We start from the raw sequence: 21,187 nt of genomic DNA, 5'->3' as shown, positions 1-21,187 counted from the left end.
GTGACACCTGGGTGGGTCTATAGAGGAGTCCCTTCTGCTGCTCCTTCTCCACTGCTCTGTGCCCCTCATACACTGTCCCCTGCTAGGGTAGATACTCTACCTGTATGCACGTGGGTAGACATGCAGCATGCACATGTGCACGCCCTCACAGGGGTGCACACTCACATGCATGCATATGTGCATGCACCACTCGACGAGTCTGCTGGCGCCCGAGCAGCAGATATTTGTCATGGTCATTTTAATTACACAGAATATTGACAATGGGATGACACGGAGGCAGAAGAGCAGCAAAAAGAGAACTTAAAACTTTACAGTTTTACAGTCTAACTCAGAGAAGACAGTACTTTTAGACATCGGGGCCAAGTTGAAGAGGACAAATATTTCTTGCATAAATAGAATAAAATAAAATAAAATAAGCAGCAGATGCATCCCCCCCAAGTGCCAGGCCCAAGCAGGCACATGGCTCAACAAAGGGTTGATGACCACATGTCCCTGTCCCAGATGGACAGCTCTGGGGTAAAGACCTCCCAGCCCCACAAAGCCTCAAGGGTTCCTGCTCATAAACAGCCTTCCCTTGCTAGAAGATCCTCCTCTCCCATCTTACTTCCCACCTTCTCCTTCCTGTTTCCTGGGGCCATCCTCAGGTACACCACCTCCCTCAACGTCCTGACCAGGGTCTGCTTTCAGAATAACCAAATTATACACATGCCAGGAGGGCCAGAGGACCAGCTGCACAACTGCATGCATTTGCTCTTCCAAAAAGCGAGGTATGTGCTACCTGTGGATTCACAGTCACTCACACCTTATCTTCTGGAGGAGAATGTACCGGCACTTGGATTTCCATCAGCTGGATGCAAGGTGCCATTAGGCATCCATGCCACCAACTCCAGAGTGAACTGGGGCCGGAAGCCCTCGTCTGGCTCCAGCAGGAAATGTTTCCACCTTATCTAAGAGAGGGAACTTCCTGCCACCAGGCCCCAGAGCCTGCAAGTACCTGGTATGTTTTCAATCCAGACCTTGCAGTCTTGCTGTAAGTGTGTTGTTTGGTGCTTCTTTGTTTCCAGTTGCTGGGACAAAGCTGTTCTCCAATTATTGTGAACTCTCCATGACCCCTCCACCCAAGAAAAATCCCAGCCCTTCCAACCATCCTCCTGCCCTTCCAACCAACCTCCACCAAGGGAAGAGGAAATCTGTACATGCTCTAAGATTCCTGAACCAAAGACGTCCGCACATTCACAGCCCAGACTGGCTGGGGCTTGTTCAGTCAAGCACCCAGACGCCCTACAAGGCTCCCCTCCCTAACCAGTCACCTTTGCTTTTTGTGAGAAAATGCAGGAGTGTCTTTGGTTGGTAGCGTGAGGCACCGGTCATTCCCTGGGCTCCCTCTGGCACGTCCTGCCTCTGTCATCCTTCCTCACTTCCACACTCTCTATAATTTCCAACAAAGCAGGGGTCAGCCCCTATGTCTAGCCAAGGCTCTAAGTGCAGCATCCACAGGTCCTGTGCCCCCTCTACCACATACTCCCTCGAGCTCCAACAATCAAGGTCTGTCCCCAGCCTCCCGACCTTTCTGCCTCCTTTTGTGCCAACATTAGCCAATTCAGCCCATCTTCCCAAAACATGTAGCTAATAGGCTGGTTGCAGAGCCTGCCAGGTCCTAGAGGCACACTGAGACCAGCCCCATGACCAGGCCTCAGCTGGCAGATGGGGCACACCAGCCCAGTCCAGCCCAACCTTCCAGAATGTCGCTTCCCCAGCCCAGCCCCACTAAACCACCTGGTGTTCCCCAAATACTTGTTGTTAACAAAAAGTGTACAAAACACGGAGATAGATCAAAAGATTACCACCTGACTCCCTGAAAATCACACCACAACATTGTCTTGTGGTCTGCCTAGGTGGCCTCAGATCCCCAAGGGGGGTAATGTGCTGGCTTTAAGGTCACTCTCCAAGCTCCATGATAATCTTTCCCCCAAAGGGAGGAGCTTAATTCTCATCCCCTAGAGTGAGCCATTCTGAGACACTCACCCCCAGAGGGCAGAACCCCCCCGTAAGTGATGAGATTATGTTATGACCTGAGCTTGGCTTCCACCTGGACCTCCCTCCTCTCTCTCTGCTCTCTCCCCACCCCCGTCCCTCTGTCCACCTCCTCCCATCTTCACCTCCCTCTCTCCTCTCCCCTTCCCTTTCCCATCCCTGTCCTTCTTCCCCTCCCCCTGTCCCCCTCCCTCCTCCTCCCCATCCCTGCCCCTCTCCCCCTCCCATTCCCCCACCTCCACCTTCCCCTCGCCTTCCCCATCCCTCTTGCTCTCCTCATCTCCCTGTCCCTCTCCCTTCCCATACCCCCCTCCTTCCCCTTGCCCTTCCCATCCCTGTCCCTCTCTTAGCATTCTTTTTTGTGTGTGTATTTTTTATTGGAGTTCAATTTGTCAACACATAACACCCAGTGCTCATCCTGTCAAGTACCCCCCTTGGTGCCCGTCACTCAGTCACCCCACCCCACCTCCCCTTCCACTACCCCTCATTCGTTATCACTCTTCTTGGGGAAACCAGCTGCCCTGTCTTATGAGCAGAAGAGGATCCATGGCAAGGGCTGAGAGCATTCTGCCAACAGCCACCTAAGTAAGCTTGGAATGGGGTCCTCCAGCACCTTCCAAGTACTGCAGCTCTGGCTCACAACCTGATGGCAACCTTTTAGAGACTGAGCCAGGACCACCCAGCCAGGTGACTTCCAAGTTCCTGACACTCAGAAACTGAGATAAAACATGTTTGCTGTTTCAGACTGCTCACTTTGGGCTGATTTTTACACAGACTAGGGGACTCCCTTGTTGACTTACATTTACTGCTGATCAAGGACCAGAGTACAAAGCCAGATGTAAACTTTCTGCATATTGACAAGTGGCAAATGATTTTTTTCTGGCAGAGTAAATAACCTCAAAGTTAATGCGTTTATTGTCCCATAAAACTTCAACCAGGTTTGCCTCTGTTTGTACCATCTCACTCCATTATTCCTTTATCCACTCACCATCTCTACCAGTTTTTCAGATCTTTTAAATTAGCTTCATCAGCCTGTTGGTTCCCCTATAAAAGAGCTAAGTAAATATTTGACACCAAATATTGGTGAGAGAATTGCATTTTAACGTTTTTAGAATCATGCTTTGATGTCATGTACTTCTGCACCTTTGCACTTTTGTTCGTGCTGCACCTGCAGACCAGGATGCCCTTCCCTCTTCAGACGTTGCTTGTCCTATAAGACCCACTTCTGTGTTTCTTCCCTGTGGAAACTTTCCCTGACCTCCCAGGGGGAAGCCTCTCTCTCTCTTCCCGTTATCCTAGTTGGGGTTCTCCAGAGAAACAGAACCAATAGGAAAGTTCAACAGACAAGTAGATGATGATGATAGATAGATAGATAGATAGATAGATAGATAGATAGATGATAAATAGATAAACAGATGAAGATGTATCAATTGATAAAGAGAGAAACATTACAAAGTATTGGCCTATATGACTATGGATGTCACCTCCCGGCCATCTGCAAGCTGGAGATCCAGGAAAGCCAAGTAGTACGGTTCCAGGCCCTGAGAACCTGGGAGCCATGGTATAGATTCCAGTCCGAGTCCGATGGCCCAAGAACCAGCAGTAACGAAGAAGACTGACATCCTAGCTCAGTAGTCCGACAGAGAAAGCAAATTCAACTTTCCTCTGCCTTTTTCATATCCAACCTTCAACGGACTGAATGATGCCCAATCACATTGGGGAGGACAATGTGCTTTCTCAGCCCAGAAATGCACATGCTAACCTCCCCTGGAAACACCCTAATGGACACATGCAGAAATCATGTTTAACCAGGTATCTGACATCCCTTCGCCCAGTTAGACCAACACATAAGATTAACCTTCACATCCATGTTCCCACAGCACTTTACTCATGAGACTACCAGAGACTTCCTCAGAAAATATCAAGAGTCTCTAGGTCCAGCCCCAACTTAGATTCCCTGGCCTTCACTGAGAAAGTGAGAGCAGGCTCTGTATGGGGTAGAGGGCATCTTCTCAGAAGAGGCTGGGGTTGTCCTGGAAGCCTTTGAATAAAAGAGGTCATTTTTCCAAGAGTTGTCCATGTGTGTGCCAAGCCAAACAGAAAAGACAAAGGCTCAGCCTGGGAGGAAGAAGCAGCTGAAAATTTCAAGACTGCATTGTTTATCGGACAACAGGGAGAGAATGAAGTGCAGAAACTATAGAGGCCCAGAGAGATCAGTATGAAGACAATAGGCAGAGTGCAACCAGTGGCAATAGGCAACACGGTGAGGCCAGGCCGCTTCCTAAATGGATCACTTTGGTTTGGGCAATCGCAATTTTTGTGAGGCCATAGAGAGTCCATAGAGAATATTTTATTTATCTTCGAATTCACTTCTTCTTCACTCCTAGCACATGGTACATAAGTGCTTACCAATTAATAAATCCACAAGTAAATTACTGACCTCAAAATGGTCATTTAGACAAATTAAAAAAAAAAAAAAAGCAAGTGCTGCTTTGTAAAACATTTTCATCAAAATGCCTGGTAAAACATTACTTCTTGGTGGCTATGATGCACATTTTGCCCATCCATATGAGCTCTATTCCTTTCCTTTTTCTTCTTCCACAAGGCTACAGGAGCATATATGTATCAGGTAGCATTTGCTGCATAACAAACCACCCCCAGACTTGGTGTCTGTACAAGTTTCCTTTTGCTGCTCTAACAAATTATCACAAATTTAATGGCATAAAACACCGCAGATTTATTCTCTTACAGTTCTGGAAGTCAGAAATGCAAAATGAGTCTCACAAGGTTAAAATACAGGTGTCAGCAGGTCTGGTTCCTTCGGACGCTCCAGGGGAGAATCCATTCCTTGCCTTTTTAAGCTTCTAGAAGCTTCTGGTATTCCTCAGCTTGTGGCTACATCACTCCAGTCCCTGTTTCTGTCACATCTCTTTCCCTTCTGTCTGAACTTCTTGTGTTCCTCTTATAAGGACCCTGTGAATTCATTGTGCCCACCTGGATAATCCAGGATAATTTCCCTGTCTCAAGATCCTTAAATTAATCACACTTACAAAGACCCTTTCTCCTTTATGTAAAGTGACATATAGGATCCTCATAGGTTCTGGGGACTAAGATGTGGACATCTTTTGCAGGGAGATGGGGACAAGTAATACATTATTCAGCCTATGTGGTAGTTTAGAACAATAGCTATGTGCTCAGTGTTGGAGCAAGCTCAGCTGGACATTTATCTCACCCCAGCTGAGCTCCTTCACGGTCTGTAGTCTGCTGCTGGGTCAGCTGGGGCCTGAGTGGCCCAGGGTGGCCTGAGCTGGGACCACTCATCTCTGCTATGGTGGCTTCTTACCCTCCAGCAGGCCAGGATGGGCTTGTTTACATGGGTTCTGAGAGAGGGCAGAAGCATGCAAGGCTTCTTGAGGCTTCATCTCAGAAAGCAAGTCACAAGATCAGCTTCCAGAGGAAAGGAAATGGGTGGAGCTGCAAGGTCAAGATCATATTGCTAAGGACATGGACACAGGGAGGGGTGAGGAATTGCGGCAAAATCTTTAATTCACTGCATATTTATTGATCACGATCCCCAAAGGACATTAACCTCCTGTGCATTCTCCACAGCACCTGGTACATGCAGGGTAGCTTTCCCTCCAAGTCCAAGGCAGCCGGCCAGGTCTGAGGCACCTCACACAACTGATACCAAAGACACATCTTCCACAGCGACACCTCATGGCAGGAGGAAGAAGTGGCAGCGGGCTCTGGGCACTTGGGTGTGGAATGAAGACTGACCTCCTCCCTCTTTTGTCTGTAAGCACCAGGGCAGTTCAAGGAAAACTTCCAGCCTTTAAGACTTTAAGGCAAACAGGGACAATGAATACGTAGTGGCTGAAAAATAAATGGCAAGTCCACATTTGCTTCCAGCTTGTCTGAGCAGGTCATCCTGGCTATGCGCACACCTCACACCTGCTTCCTCCACTGCACACCTTTCTTTCCTGGTAACTTTTTACTTAGATAGAATTTCAAACTTAAAGAAAAGTTGCAAGAATAGTACAAGGAACTCCTCTTTTTTTTTTATCCAGGTTCACCAGTTTCACATATTGCCCCATTCACTTAATCAATCTCTCTTACTCTTGCTGTTTTTTCTTAAGTATTTGAGATTAAGTAGGAGAAATTGTCCTTTGATTCACCACAAAGTTCAGTGTGTCACTCGTAAGAACAAGGACATCTTTATTCCTATGAAGTTATTGTCAAAATCAGAACATTTTACACTGATACAATCTTATTATCTAACGCACAGTCTGTATTCAAATTCCATCAATTGTCCCTATAATGTCTTCCATATATTTCTTTAAGTCCTTAATGACTACATACTTGAATTCAGTTTGACAGAATATTGTAAGAAATTGAATAACAAGTCAAATATGTCCACATTTGTCACCTAGCCAAGCAGATAAGCATTGACTTTGCCACATTATGTAGTCAGTTGAAAGAGCCATGGGAGTTCAGTGATGATTCCAGACAACTGACCTGGAGGTTAGGTCAAAGAAAAAGATAGTGAACTACTAAACTTTTCTGCATGCCCGAAATGTCCCTCACAAAGGTCTCCCAGGCAACAGGTAAACTTAAGAGAGATACTGTTCCAGAAAAATTCTGCCCATCCATAGCAACCATGAGCAAGAACGGAGACAAGGGTACACCACTCCAAGAGCACAGGCCTCGTGTGTCACTGCCAATATTTGTTTTGAAAAAAAAAAAAAAAAAAACTTTCCAGCACTGTTCTGCTTCTGCTGGGAGAAAGGCAGCAGAGGCAAAGGTGAAGGAGTGGACAGGCTGTGCTTCCAGGACACCTCAGGAGCACCGGAGTGGGTTTCCACCTGGGCCAGGAAACATGTTTGTTCTGGCTTTACTGCCCACAGCAAATCTTATTATTTCCCTTATGGATATGAAGTCATTGTTCAAAATAAAAAAGGGGATGAGTGGGGAGGTCCATATTTGGCCAGGATGATGCTGATAGCAGGTTATATCACCTCTCCCATGACATCCCATCCAACATAAAGGGAAATTCCACGCACAAAATTGATCCCCCAAGGGTAATGCATACAGAGTGCAGACTGAAATGATACCAACTCAATGGGAAAACCTGTCAGGCCCAGGGAGTCCTTGTTGCTCAATGTCTTATCTGTCTTCCTTCCTACAGATTCCTGAGCCAAGATATTCTAATAGAAATCCACACTTAAGGAGATGCTGGTTGTAACATCCAGAGTACAGATTGTGACAAACGGTGGACAGTTGATAGATTTTGGGACCATAGCACCACTTATGGGCCCAATTTCTTCAGAGTCCCACTGGATTATGATCACATGTGAGAGACACTGCATCTCCAGGGTCTGACATATAGTATAGGTGCTCAGTAAGTATTTGTTGACTAATCTCAGAAAAGAAAAAAAAAAAAGAATACATTTGAGCCATGTACTTCTGATATCTTCAATTAAAAAGTAGTAATTTGCCTTAGGAGTTTATAATTACTCCTGTAAGAATTGGATTTAGCCATCTGTTTGATTATTAAACTTTGGTTTAATGAGGTATATAATAGGAATGCACTGAGCAGTTGCAAAAGAGAGGTATGCATAGTAACTCCTTCTGGGAGATCCAGGATACAGTGTTGTGGTTTATTTTTTTTTTATTTTTTTATTTTTTTATTTTTTTTTTAATTTTTATTTATTTATGATAGTCACAGAGAGAGAGAGAGAGAGGCAGAGACACAGGCAGAGGGAGAAGCAGGCTCCATGCACCGGGAGCCCGATGTGGGATTCGATCCCGAGTCTCCAGGATCGCGCCCTGGGCCAAAGGCAGGCGCTAAACCGCTGCGCCACCCAGGGATCCCAGTGTTGTGGTTTATAGAGCAACGTTGGCCTGTTTGCCATACCCAGATTATATACTTTCAACAAGTTTGAGTATGTATTTGTCACGGTTCTCCAGAGATAGAGAGATTTACTGTATGGGATTGGCTCATATTGTTATGGAGACTAGCAAGTGTCAAGACCTTCAGGTGAGTCAACAAGTTTGAGACCCGAGAAGAGCCAATGTTTCAATTTCAGGCCAATGGTAGGGAAATGTTACTACCTCAGTTTGAAGACTCTCAGGCAGAAGAATTTCTCATACATTGGAAGGGTCAAGCCTTTTTGTTCTATTCAGGCTTTCAACTGCTTAGATGAGGTCCTAAATTATGGAGGACCATCTGCTTAACTCAATCTGTGGATTTGAATATTAATCTCATCCAAGAATACCCTTATGGAAACAATCAAAATCATGTTTGACCAAGTATCTGGGCACCCCATGGCCCAGTGAAATTGACACATAAAATTAACCATCACAGAGTAGAACAAAATATTTTTGCTTAATCAAAACCAACCAGTGATCAAATATTTAATGATTACCTACATGTGGCCAACACATTGTATACCAGTAGCAGTTTTCTTCACCACAGGTTGCTTATAAACTTAGTTGAGAATTTAATATTTAAATGACATATTGTGGGTTTCCTGAATGGGATTTGGTTTATAATTCGGGCTAATGAGGAACTTCCTGGGGTTGAGAGGGCTCTTTCTCCTTTTTTTCCTTACAAGTACACTGCACCAACTTTTGGTTCTATGCCAAGACTGAACCCATGATATTTCACAACTTGTATAAGAACCCCGATGAGCATTTTTGGGAGATGACTGCCTTGTAACTCCTACTTTTGGAAAATGACTGCCTTGTAACTCCTCATGTATTCTTTACTAACTTGCTCAGGCCCCAGGGTCCCCTGCATCAATTAGCAGAGATTTCCATTGGCTACAACACCATATAAACCAGTCTTTGGGGATCCCTGGGTGGCTCAGCGGATTAGTGCCTGCCTTTGGCCCCGGGGGTGTGATCCTGGAGTCCCAGGACCGAGGCCCATGTTGGGCTCCCTGCATGGAGCCTGCTTCTCCCTCTGCCTATGTTTCTGCCTCTCTCTCTCTCTGTGTCTCTCATGAATGAATAAATAAAATCTTTAAAAATAAATAAATAAATAAATAAATAAATAAATAAATAAATAAATAAATAAACCAGTCTTTGCTGAAAAGGGTCAGTAGAGACACAAGAGCAGAGTGTGGTGTTTCTGAGCTTGAGGGTCAGCACTGCCTCCCCCAGCAGCTTCCAGATGTCCCTATACACCTGACCAGCCTCCCAAAACAGGAAGCTAGGTAGCTGAGGGGTGGCCACCTCAGGAAGTTATCTCGTAACACTGGGCAGAAGATAGATGGTCATATTTCAAAGCCTAGGCTGGGCTGGATCTTTGGGAAGAAGCTAACACACAACCCAAGGAGATGAGAAATACCTATAGTATCCACTCACCTATGCCCTCTACCCCAGAGAGTCCTTGCCCTGCCCAAGGAGGAGCAAGCATAGACAAGGATTTAAAAATCTTGTTCACACACTTAGAAGCAAATCAAGTCCTGTAAGGTGGGTAGTGTCCATCCATTACCCACTCAAATAAAGGAGAAACTGCAGCTTTGGGAATGTGGATTTGTGGGTAGTGTCCATCCATTACCCACTCAAAAAAAGGAGAAACTGCAGCTTTGGGAATGTGGATTTGTGCACAGACACTCAGCTGTGGGGCAATTCCAGAATTCCAGCGCACTGCTATCTGCCATCAAAACCCCCTGAGCTTATGCCACCCTGTCTCCTCCACACCACACTGAGCTCTACACCTAGAACACTGCCTGGAACCAGGGAGAAAACTTACCTCCTTCATATTTTCCAAATAAATGTGTAGGTCAAAAAAAATATGTAGGTCAATAAGGTGACCTATGGGATCTATTCTGCTAGGAGCCAATAACTAACTAGTTAGTCCTGGTAATGGTTTCTTTAGATCCCTGCCACACCCTCAGGAAGCCAGTCGTCCTGGGTGAGTCAGAAGACAGTAGTAGCACAGCAGGCAGAAGCCAAGTTCTTGGCTCAGGCTGGTTGGGCAAAGCCAAATTTCTGCTTCAATTAATTTTCTTCTAAAGATAAACCTTATTTACCCCCTAAATCAGAGGTGTTCATTGTGAGCAAATAGGCTGTGCAGGTGAAATCAGGAGCCATTGTGTTGGCACATCAAGCCTTGATTTACACCTGCTCCTGTGGTCAGTCTTGGCCAGTGAGCCAGTGAGCCCAGGCCAGCACAACCCCTTTCAGAGCTTCTGGAAGAGTGCCAGCTTGTCATTTAAGCCTATGTGAGTCAAGTATTCCTTTGCTTGTGGTGTTAAGCATTCTAACTGACACATTTTTCCATCCTTGGACTTCCTTTTTTTGTTTCTTTCTTTCCTATTTTAAGGCATCACCTAGTACCTCCTAGCATCTGGACAGATGAAAATGCAATCATTCCTTTATCAAACACAACTCCTGACCCTGTCTTGCCCCCAATTTTAAAAAAAGAAATGAATAAATGCCCCAAACCAGGTTCAAATCAAATATTTATACATCAAATCCAATTTTATTAATGCAGTTAAAAGATGAAAATATTCAAGTCATATCATGGAGCTTTAGTTGAATTTCTGGTCTTGTTGGAGAGGGATCCTGACATATAATCCTATCCTCTCATCTATCATCTAGAACATTTTATTTCTTGCATTTTTTCTTTCTACTCCCCTCATCCTTCAAAAGGTTTGTGACAGTTTGCATCACACACATGTACACTTCCATACACACACACACACGCACACACATCAAAATGGTGAAATATACAAAAATTAAAAATTAATCAGGTTACTCTTCCCAGCAACCCCCTAAAAAAGTGCAGACTATCAGAACAATGGAAAATGGAAACACAGTTATGTTGGCCATTAAGAATCCTCAATTGCACTATCATATTAATTGTTAATATGATATTTTAAAACACAAACATAAAAAAAATAAAAAAAAATAAAACACAAACATAATCTTAATACCATACAAACAAGATTTGGAGAAGTGGTAGGGAATTATGCATCTTCATACAGAATTGATGGGAGTAGAAATCTGAAAGACAGCTTTGAGGAGTAAACTGGTGAGATTTGGCAGTGTTGAAAATCAGGCTTGCCCCCATAACTCAGCCATTGAAATTCTAGATCATCTAGACATCAATTTCTTAGAATGTGTGCACAAGTAGATAAGCACATAGTGTGCGTGGGGGGGGGGGGTGTTAAAGCACTATTTGCAACAGGTGAAAACTGAAATGACCTACACAATGTATCAATAATAAAATGGATAAATTGTGACATATCCATATAGAAGGCTACTTTATAGTGAACAAAATCAACATGCAAGCTATATATTTTCAGCAAAGATAAATATGAAAAAAAAACAACCAAGTGGTGCTAAGAGGAAGGGACATGGGAGGCTAGGGCTTAGTGAGGACAGAGTTCTAGTTGGGGAAGATAAAAAGCTCTGGAGATGGTTGGTGGAGATAGTTTCACAATAAGGTGAATGTAGTTAATGCTAATGAGCTATACACTAATAAATGGCTATGTTTTACATATTTTACTGTATTATGTTTTGTGTATTTTACCGCAATAAAAAAATCACAAAAGGTCATTTGTTAAATAATTTGATGTACTCTTCTGTTTGTTTGAAATATTTTATAAGTACATACAGACAGAAAGAAAGACATAGAAAAGAGCATTAAAATAACACTGCTGATCCCACATAATCCTACAAATATCCTTTGGGTAAACAAACATCTTCCAAAGTACAGATTGCTGCGTTTTGCAGCATTCACGCACTCATGCAGATAAGCTCTCTACCGCTGCTTCTTTCTAAGAGCCAGGAAAGGACTGATTGGTGCAGGAAGTGGATAACAGAAGATGGGTTTGTGAGGGGTCAGGTGGCACGGAATAGCCAGTCAACCCGGTGTTCAAGAGGAGCATGAGGGCCCGTGGCGGAGGGAAAGGGGATGAGCCCAGCCAGCCCTTCTCCATTCTTACCTGGCCAGTCCTGGGGGTTGTCCTCATCAGAACTGGGAGGCAGCTGGCATATCTTCCTTCACAGCCCAGCGCTCATGTAACTCAGGGCCATCAGACACACACTCGGTTCACTGACCACCAAAGGACTCATCTGATTCTTCTTGACTCTGGGCCTTTCATGAGGAAAATCTCTAAAAACGATACCATGTTGAATTCAAGATGTGCATGACCATCTCACTTGTAGGAAAAAGCCTCCCTGACTTATGCTTTGTCCAAACCATTCCTTGGAAGCTCCAGGTAAATGTGTACAGTGGGGTGCAGAGGGCAGAGAGGAGACATTACCAGGCTACCAGGTCTAGAATCTCCAGGCTTAGAGCTGCTGACATCATTCCAGGCACCACTAGTCTCATGCATTCCCCCCAAGCTTCACCTCAGTGCCTTAACTTGAAGACTTGCTTTCATACCTGGCTGCAGAAAGGAAGCATCTGGATGACCACAGAAGTTCCTTCCTAGGGAAACAGGCACAGGAGGCTGTCCTGCACCCTTCCTGATCTTCAGGGTTGACCTGATATCCTTGCTGGGCAGTTTATAGTTTAAACCAGTGTGGGCAAACTTCTTCTGTAAAGAGCAGATATTAAATACATCAGGTTTTGCAAGCCATTCAGTCTCTGTTGCAACTAGTCAACTGCTGTGGCTTTGCAAACTTAGGCAAAATATAAGCAAATGGATGTTGCTGTGTTCCAATACAACTTTATTTATGGAAAACAGAACTTTGAATCTTCTATAATATTTGCATTGCATGTAATATTAATCATTTGATTTTTTTTCCCAACCAGAAAAAAATGGTGGCTGGCCAGATTTGTTCCAAGAGTCATAGCTTACCAACTGCTGATCTAAACACCCAGTTAGTTCATTGAAACTGAAACCACAACATGCCATCACAAGGGCCATGAACATGTGGGAGCAGCTCTGCAAGGAGGAAGGAAGAAAGTATACAGGAAAGAAATATAGACTTTCTTGTTAGAAACCATCTACCCCTCCATGGGCAGGTTAATTCGTTCTCTCCCCCAAGCTGAGCAACTAAGCTGAAACATCACACTCAGCCACTGCAGTGACCAACATGGATGCCTCTCCTCTACATCCTTCCCACGATCCTTGAGGCAGTTACTGTCATACCACTGTTCTGAGGAAGAACCTGGGGCACAGAATACAATAAGGACCTTGCCCAGGACCATACAGATGGGATGGATCGACCCAGCATCGGGCATGGGAGGTCTGGTCTTAGCCTCTGTGCTGTCCTCCCTTCCATGGAGACAATCTGCAGGATTCTTGCTTAAGGACATGTTGATGCCATTCTGCTTCCACCCAGAGTCTCAGAAGGTCCATCCTTTCTTCCCTCCAGGGTATTTCTCCACCCCTCCTCCATATCCGTAGGTTTCTCTTTTCTATCTCTAATGCACACAGTAGAAGACTTAGAAGTCTATGTCCCACTGGTACATAAGCAGAAGTTGCTGGTCCACTGTCCCTAAGTGACCACATGTCACACACATGCACACACACACACACATACACATGCATGTGCACATGTCTACCTCTCTTCCCCTCTGGGCTGGGATTGCATTCCATCATGGACCTGTGTCTGTGTGTATATTGTGTGTCTGTGTGTGCTTCTATGTGTGTGCCTGTGTTTTTACATCTCTGTCTGTGTGTATATCTGTGTGTGTATCTGTGTCTCTCTGTGTTTGTATCTGTATACGTTATCTTTGTGCATATTTGTGTATCTGTGCGCATGTGTATATCTGTATTGTGTATCTGTGTGTCTGTATTTGTGTATATCTGTGTATGTGCCTATATATATGCCTGTGTGTGTAGCTGTGTGTGTCTATGTATATCTGTGTGTCTATGTGTGTCTGTATGCGTATCTGCATATGTATCTGTGTCTGTTTCTTTGTGTATGTCTGTGTCTATGCCTGTGTGTGTGTTTGTGTATATCTATGTGTGTAGCTGCAGGTGTATCTGTTTGTGTGTATATCTGTATGTATGTGTGGATGTATGAGTGTGCCTGTGTGTATCCGTATACGTGTCTGTGGGTGCACCTGTGTGTGTCCACGCACAGCTCTGGACATCCCTCAGGACTGAGCTCTGGCTGCCCACATGAGAACGTGCAGGATAACACTTGCCTTCCTGCTCGCTCAATACCTCCCCTCCCCATTCCCATGCCTGTGCTTCCGGGCAGCACCTCCAGGATAAAGCCCTTACTTTAACCCAAACACCCACCTGGAGGACAGAGCCTATATATGCCTGGCTCACACCTGTCCCATGGTGCTTAGCTCAGGGATCAGCACTGAGACTGTCCCATGGAGGGAGGGCAGAAACTGAGTTGTCCGAACATTGGAGGTCTCAGGTCCACCCCACAGGACACTGCCTCTGACCTGTGGTTTGCAGAAGAATCTGACTTTGTGATCTTTCTCTCCCTGGTCACAAGTGGCTGGGTGTGCATCAGAACACCTAACACAAGCGGTCGTGTGTTTGGGGACCCATACACACCCATAATTTAGTCACAGCATTTTCCCCAATTTGCTTTAATACTTATGAAAAAGGATTTCTCTCTCTAGTTTTCATTTCAAAGGTTTTATTTTCTTAGCTGCTGAAACCACCAGGATTTTCAGTGAGGGTCTGCACTTTTCCAGGTGCAGAATGATACCCAAGGACCCACTGAATAGGAATATCACACACTGGCTCAGACTCCTGGAATGTAGGTCTGATTTTCAGTCAATCTCTTTGATGCTGGAAACCAAAGCAGATGTCTTGCTAGAGCACCAGGATTTCTGATCCAATCTTCCTGCATGAAGCCCGGGAGGACTCAGGAGTCCGGGCCTGCTTTCAGAAGTCACAGCACTTCTTAGAATTTAGGTTAAGACCCCAAAATAATATGTTCCTTCATTATTGCTTTAGTGGTGGTTTCTGATCTCTGGGAAAGCTGGTCTGAAGACCTGTGCTTCATCCAGCCTCAGCCGGTTAAGCAAGAGCAAGGGTTCCTCAGTTTCCCACCTCTCAGGGAGCATGAGCACAACACCTGTCTGGGGAGCTGGGGATGCTCACTGAGGACGCATATCTCACAGAAGTGGAGCCTGCTTAGAATCACAGCCAGGTCCAGGGTTCTCGCTCTGGACTAGGGCCCTTCGTTTCCTTTGGGTGGCTAAAGTTCCTCCTAAACCTTCAGCCAGACCTTGAGAAAATGACATATTCATCTTGGGAAACATTTCCTTCTTGCCACAGTTTGTGAATCATCAAGTGACTTTTACTCATTTGTCGGGTTCTCCTTTGTTCAGTCACTGTCTGAGAGGCTTCTGCACACAGAACCCCTAAGTCTCCTGCAGCAAATCCAGGAGGAGGCACAAGTGAGTGAGTAAGGCACGTGACCACGGCCCACACGGAGCCTCCAGGGTGGGCATGGCCTATCACAGGCTGCATTTGCCTGTGTCCACCCTGGAGTAACACATGCTGGCTTTGCTGTAGGTAAGACCCCACCAAGCCACGTGGAAAGTATCAAACAAATAGAGCTGGGCAGAATATGAAGGAAGTTCATGTGACACACAAGCACATGGTCCCCACCCACACCCCAGGCTCATGGTGAAGGAATAAGAGGGATGCTCTGACCTCAGAAAAGCCAGAGCATCTCCAGACAAGGATGCTGGGTCTGGATACTCCACAGGCACCTAGAATGCCCCTCTGTCATGCCTGGCTCCTCCCTGCCCTTCCCTATGAACCTATGGACCAGGCCATGAGGTCTGCCCACAGCCCTGCCACAGCCAAGACTCACGATGCTCTGAAATCAACCCAGGGTGCTCGCGGTCCCTGGGTGATGCTGTCCTTTAAAAATATATACTACCAAAATAATTTATGTTTTTGTAGAAAAACTAGAAAATAAGGGAAACAAAACCAAAAAAAGTTTATAATTATCTATGATCCCACTTGAAACCACTGATGTTTTGATGGTTTTCTTTCCTGTCTTTCTTTCTGGTGTGTAAATGTATTATACATGTACACATACATAGAATTCTTTAACAGACATAAATTCATTCTGTCATCTACTTTTCCTACCTAGCAATTCACTTTGCAAAATCAGTACCTGAGAGGTGCCTGCGTGGCTCAGTAGGTTGAGGTCTGCCTTTGACTCAGGTCATGATCTCAGGGTCCCGGGATCAAATCCTGCATGGGGCTTCCTGCTCAGCAGGGGAGTCTGCTTCTCATTCTCTCTATCTCTCTCTCTGCCTCCTGCTCCCTCTGCTCATCCTCTCTTTCTGTCAAGTGAATAAATAAAATCTATGAATGAATGAATAATTAAATAAATAAATAAATAAAATCAGTATCTGAATGCATCACAAAAGATTCCAGCAATATGAAAGTAGAATCCTCTCCCCTTCAGCCCACACCACACACTCGTTCATCCTGCATGTAATTTCACATTCTAGGAAACACTGCTGCTGCAAACATCTCCCCAAAGCCCCAGGCATATGCTTGTCTCTCCAGAGTGGACACAGAAAAGAGGAATTGCTGAGTCAAAATATGTGTATATCTTTTATTTTAACAAATGTGCCAAATTATTCTCAAAATGGCTGTATTGATTTGTTCTCCCCAACAACTGGAACTGTTTTCCCACACCTGCTAACACTTAAAACCATCACACATTTTAATATTTGCCAGCCTAACCGGTGAAAAGTATTATATCTCATGATTGTTTTTGTTTGGATTTCCCTGAATAGTGGTGATGTTTACATTGGCTGGTACATTTCCTCTACCATGAAAAACCTGGTCATATCCTGGCCCCCATGTTGTTGGTCTTTAAAATGATTTTGGAACTTCTTTATTAGTCTAGAAGTAAATTTTTATATAATATACATATAGATGAGATTTTTCCTCCCAATTTTTATGTGTCTTGTAGCTTTGTTTGTAATACCTTTTACCATGGAGATTTTTTAAATTATTTTTTAAAAACTGTCCATGTTTTTCCTAATAACTTTTGTCTATTGAGTCTTATTTACATCAATGCTGTATGCATAACAACTAGATTGGTTTTTATATTAACTTCCTTCTCAAAAACAAATTCCAGAAATATTAGTGATATGAAAGAGGAATCTCGTTTTTTCCAAAGTATGTCTAAGTATCTAAATGAAACCCGGTCTCATTATTGAATGTACTAAAGCTCCCCTTATATTTAAAAAGCCGCTTTCACCATGTGCTATTATTACTTACCTTACTGTGCTCAGGCTGAATTCATACTGTTTGCTCTGTTTCTTCAAGAGTCATTCCTTGGGATCCCTGGGTGGCGCAGCGGTTTAGCGCCTGCCTTTGGCCCAGGGCGCGATCCTGGAGACCCGGGATCGAATCCCATATCGGGCTCTTGGAGCATGGAGCCTGCTTCTCTCTCTGCCTATGTCTCCGCCTCTCTCTCTCTCTCTCTCTGTGTGTGACTATCATAAATAAATAAAAATTAAAAAAAAAAGAGTCATTCCTTATAAATAATAGTGAAAAGGAATATAAGGGAAGGGGGAAGAAATGTGTGGGAAATATCAGAAAGGGAGACAGAACGTAAAGACTGCTAACTCTGGGAAATGAACTAGGGGTGGTAGAAGGGGAGGAGGGCGGGGGTGGGAGTGAATGGGTGACGGGCACTGGGGGTTATTCTGTATGTTAGTAAATTGAACACCAATAAAAAATAAATTAAAAAAAAAAAAGAGTCATTCCTGTTTGTTGCATCCAACGTCTATCTCTCATGGTGTTGATCTGCTCGTCTAGGACCTGAGAATCCCTTTCACCTGCCTGTGTCATCTACCTGAGCCTAGAGCAGGGGTTCTCCCAGGATTGAGACGAGGCTGCTTCCCTCCCACTGCTCCCTGCTGGTGTAGGAGTTCCTGGCTTTTTTTTTTTTTTTTTTAAGATGTATTTATTCATGAGAGACACGGAGAGAGACAGAGACACAGGCAGAGGGAGAAGCAGGCTCCAATCCCGGGATCATGACCTGAGTGGAAGGCAGATGCTCAACCACGGAGCCACCCAGGGTCCCCAAGTTCCTGGTGTTCTGCCTGGACTTTATGGCCCCACTCATATGATCCTGTTGAGAAATGGGTTTTCAGATTCAACTTTCCAAAGAAAGCACCTTACAGGATGTAAGGTGGCTCCACCAGCTCCTCATGCCCCTGGACTCAGAAACTCCAATGGCTCCTACCTCTGAGACTTTGCTCTCTAGTGAGGGTGGGGCTGTCAGTTCCTTTGCTTCTGCTTCCCTCTGCTTTCTCTCTTTCAAGAATCCCTCAGAGCTGCTGACCAGGTTTCCCACATGAGGGTTCATTCTTAACTGACATCTCATTGGATTTTTTTTAAGATTTTATTTATTTATTCATGAGGAACAGAGAGAGAGAGAGAGAGGAGAGTGAGAGGTAGAAACACAGGCAGAGGGAGGAGCAGGCTCCAATCAGGAAGCCTGATATGGGATTCAATCCCAGGACTCCGGGACCATGCCCTGGGCCAAAGGCAGGCACAAACTGCTGAGCCACCCAGGCATCCCCTCACTGGATTTTGAATGCCCAATCTTTTACCACACGTCTAAGTCTTACAGCTCTACACACCATCACTTACCTGGCTGCAGAGAATCCCACGTGTGCATCTTCTTACATGTGATACTCAGTGTCGCACAGATGTCACTATTGATTTTTCATTTTATAAATAATCACTATGAGCATCATTATACACACATCCTGGATCACTTGTTATTTCTTAAGATAAATCACGGGAGGAGAATTACTGGGTTGAACCATATGACCTTCTGTAATTATGTGTGACTGTGAAATTTATCAATTCAGCATCCATATTAGTCCCATCTGTTTACATTCCCACCATCTGCAAAGAGAACTCATTTCTCACATCTTCACCACCCAATTAGGACAATCTTTATACTTGAATTTGCTCTGCCTAATGAGTTTTGACTTTGGAAAGTAATTAAGGATCCCTGGGCTCTTAGCCTGAACTTGTCCTATGTCCTTGCAGTTGGACTTGTCTGATAAACTTACTAAGACATGATTCGGTTAAAATGGACTCTGAACAGATGATTAGGGCCAAACACCTATCACTGAGCCTTGGTTCTGGCCTCCACTAAATTTCTACATTGGCCTGAGACCCTGGTTCTGGCCCTGTCAGACTTCCAGACTTGGGACCCCAGGAAGGGCCAGTCCATCATGGATATGTGCCCATGGAGATTAATGCCTTCATGGTCATCTACTTACCTTCATTTTCTCATTAAAATTCCAAACTATAGACATGCCTCATTTTTTTTACATTTCATTTTATTATGCTTTGCAAATACTGTGATTTTTACAAATCGAAGATCTGTCGCAACCCTCCACCAAGCAAGTCTATAGGCACCATTTTTCCAACAACATTTTCTCACTCCATGTCTCTGTGTCACATTTTGGTAATTCTCATACTATTTCAACCTTTCCCATTATTATTATATTTGTTATGATGATCTGTGATTAGCGATCTTTGATGTTACATTGTAATTGTTTTGGGGCACCGTAAATTATGCCCATATGAACTTGATCAAGAAAGATTGTCTGTGTTTTGACCTCTCCACTGATTGGCTGTTCCCTCCACCCACCTCCCTCTCCTCGGGCCTCCCTGTTCCCTGAGACAGGACAATGTTGAAATTAGCCCAATTAATAAATTTACAATTGTCTATAAGTGTTCAAGTGAAGGGAAGAATTGAATGTCTCTCACTTTAAATTAGAAGCTAGAAATGATTAAACTTAGTGAGGAAAGCATGTTGAAAGTTGACACAGGCTGACTGCAGAATTTAGATCTAATCAGGCAGAAATTAAAAATCAATTAAATGAGATGCAATCCAAACTAGAGGCCCTAACGACGAGGGTTAATGAGGTAGAAGAACGAGTGAATGACATAGAAGACAAGTTGATGGCAAAGAGGGAAACTGAGGAAAAAAGAGACAAACAATTAAAAGATCATGAGGATAGATTAAGGGAAATAAGTGACAGCCTGAGGAAGAAAAATCTACGTTTAATTGGGGTTCCCGAGGGCGCCGAAAGGGACAGAGGTCCAGAATATGTATTTGAACAAATCCTAGCTGAAAACTTTCCTAATCTGGGAAGGGAAACAGGCATTCAGATCCAGGAAATAAAGATATCCCCCCCCCCACTAAAATCAATAAAAACCGTTCAACACCTCGACATTTAATAGTGAAGCTTGCAAATTCCAAAGATAAAGAGAAGATCCTTAAAGCAGCAACAGACAAGAAAGTTGACACAGGCTGAAAGCTAGGCCTCTTGCACCAAAGAGCCAACTTGTGAGTGCAAAAGAAAAGTTCTTAAAGGAAACTAAAAATGCTACTCCAGTGAACACACAAAAGATAAGAAAGCACAACAGCCTTATTTCTGATCTGGGAAAAGTTTCAGTGGTCTGGATAGATGGTCAAACCAGCCACAACATTCCCTTGATCCAAAGCCTAATCCAGAGCGAGGCCCTAACTCTCTTCCGTTCTGTGAAGGCTGAGAGAGGGGAGGAAGCTTCAGAAGACAAGTGTGAAACTCATAGAGGTTGGTTCATGAGGTTTAAGGAAAGAAGCCTCCTCCATAACAGAACAGTGTAAGGTGAGGCAGCAGGTGTTGATGAAGAAGCTGTAGCAAGTTATCCAGAAGATCTAGCTAATCAACCAAGGCGGCTATACTCAACAACAGATTTATAATGTTGATGGAAACAGCCTTCTATAGGAAGAAGACCCTATCCAGGACTTTCATAGTTAGAGAGGAGAAGTCAAGGCCTGGGATTCAAAGTTTCAAAGGACAGGCTGACTCTCTTGGTTGAGGCTCATGCAGCTGGTGACTTAAGCCAATGCTTATTTACCATTCCAAAAATCCTAGAGCCCTTAAGGATTATTATTCCACCTGTGCTCTATCACTGGAACAACAAAGCCTGGATGACAACACATCTGTTTACAACATGATTTACTGAGTATTTTAAGCCTAGTGTCAAGATCACTGCTTAGAAAAAAAAAAAGGTTCCTCTCAAAATCCTACTCTCGTGACAATGCATCTGTTCACCCACGAGCTCTGATGGAGATGTACAGTGAGATTAATGTTGTTTTTATGCCTGCTGACACAACATCCATTCTGCAGCCCATGGATTAAATTGTTATTTTGACT

General features: G+C 44.2%; 1 long non-coding RNA gene across 1 annotated transcript; it reads right to left on the bottom strand.

Moving 5' to 3' along the window:
* Positions 1 to 5,575: 5,575 nt before the first annotated feature.
* On the bottom strand, positions 5,576 to 12,587 carry LOC144297820 (uncharacterized). Its single transcript, XR_013364671.1, has 3 exons — positions 12,437 to 12,587; positions 11,994 to 12,163; positions 5,576 to 6,549 (listed from the first exon to the last, which is right to left on the bottom strand). It is a non-coding gene; the product is annotated as an uncharacterized LOC144297820 (long non-coding RNA).
* Between the last annotated feature and the right edge of the window lie 8,600 nt (positions 12,588 to 21,187).

This window comes from Canis aureus, chromosome 26 (assembly GCF_053574225.1).
Source record: "Canis aureus isolate CA01 chromosome 26, VMU_Caureus_v.1.0, whole genome shotgun sequence".
In the NCBI taxonomy this organism is placed as follows: Eukaryota; Metazoa; Chordata; class Mammalia; order Carnivora; family Canidae; genus Canis; species Canis aureus.
This window is presented reverse-complemented; position numbering and strand designations above follow the sequence as displayed.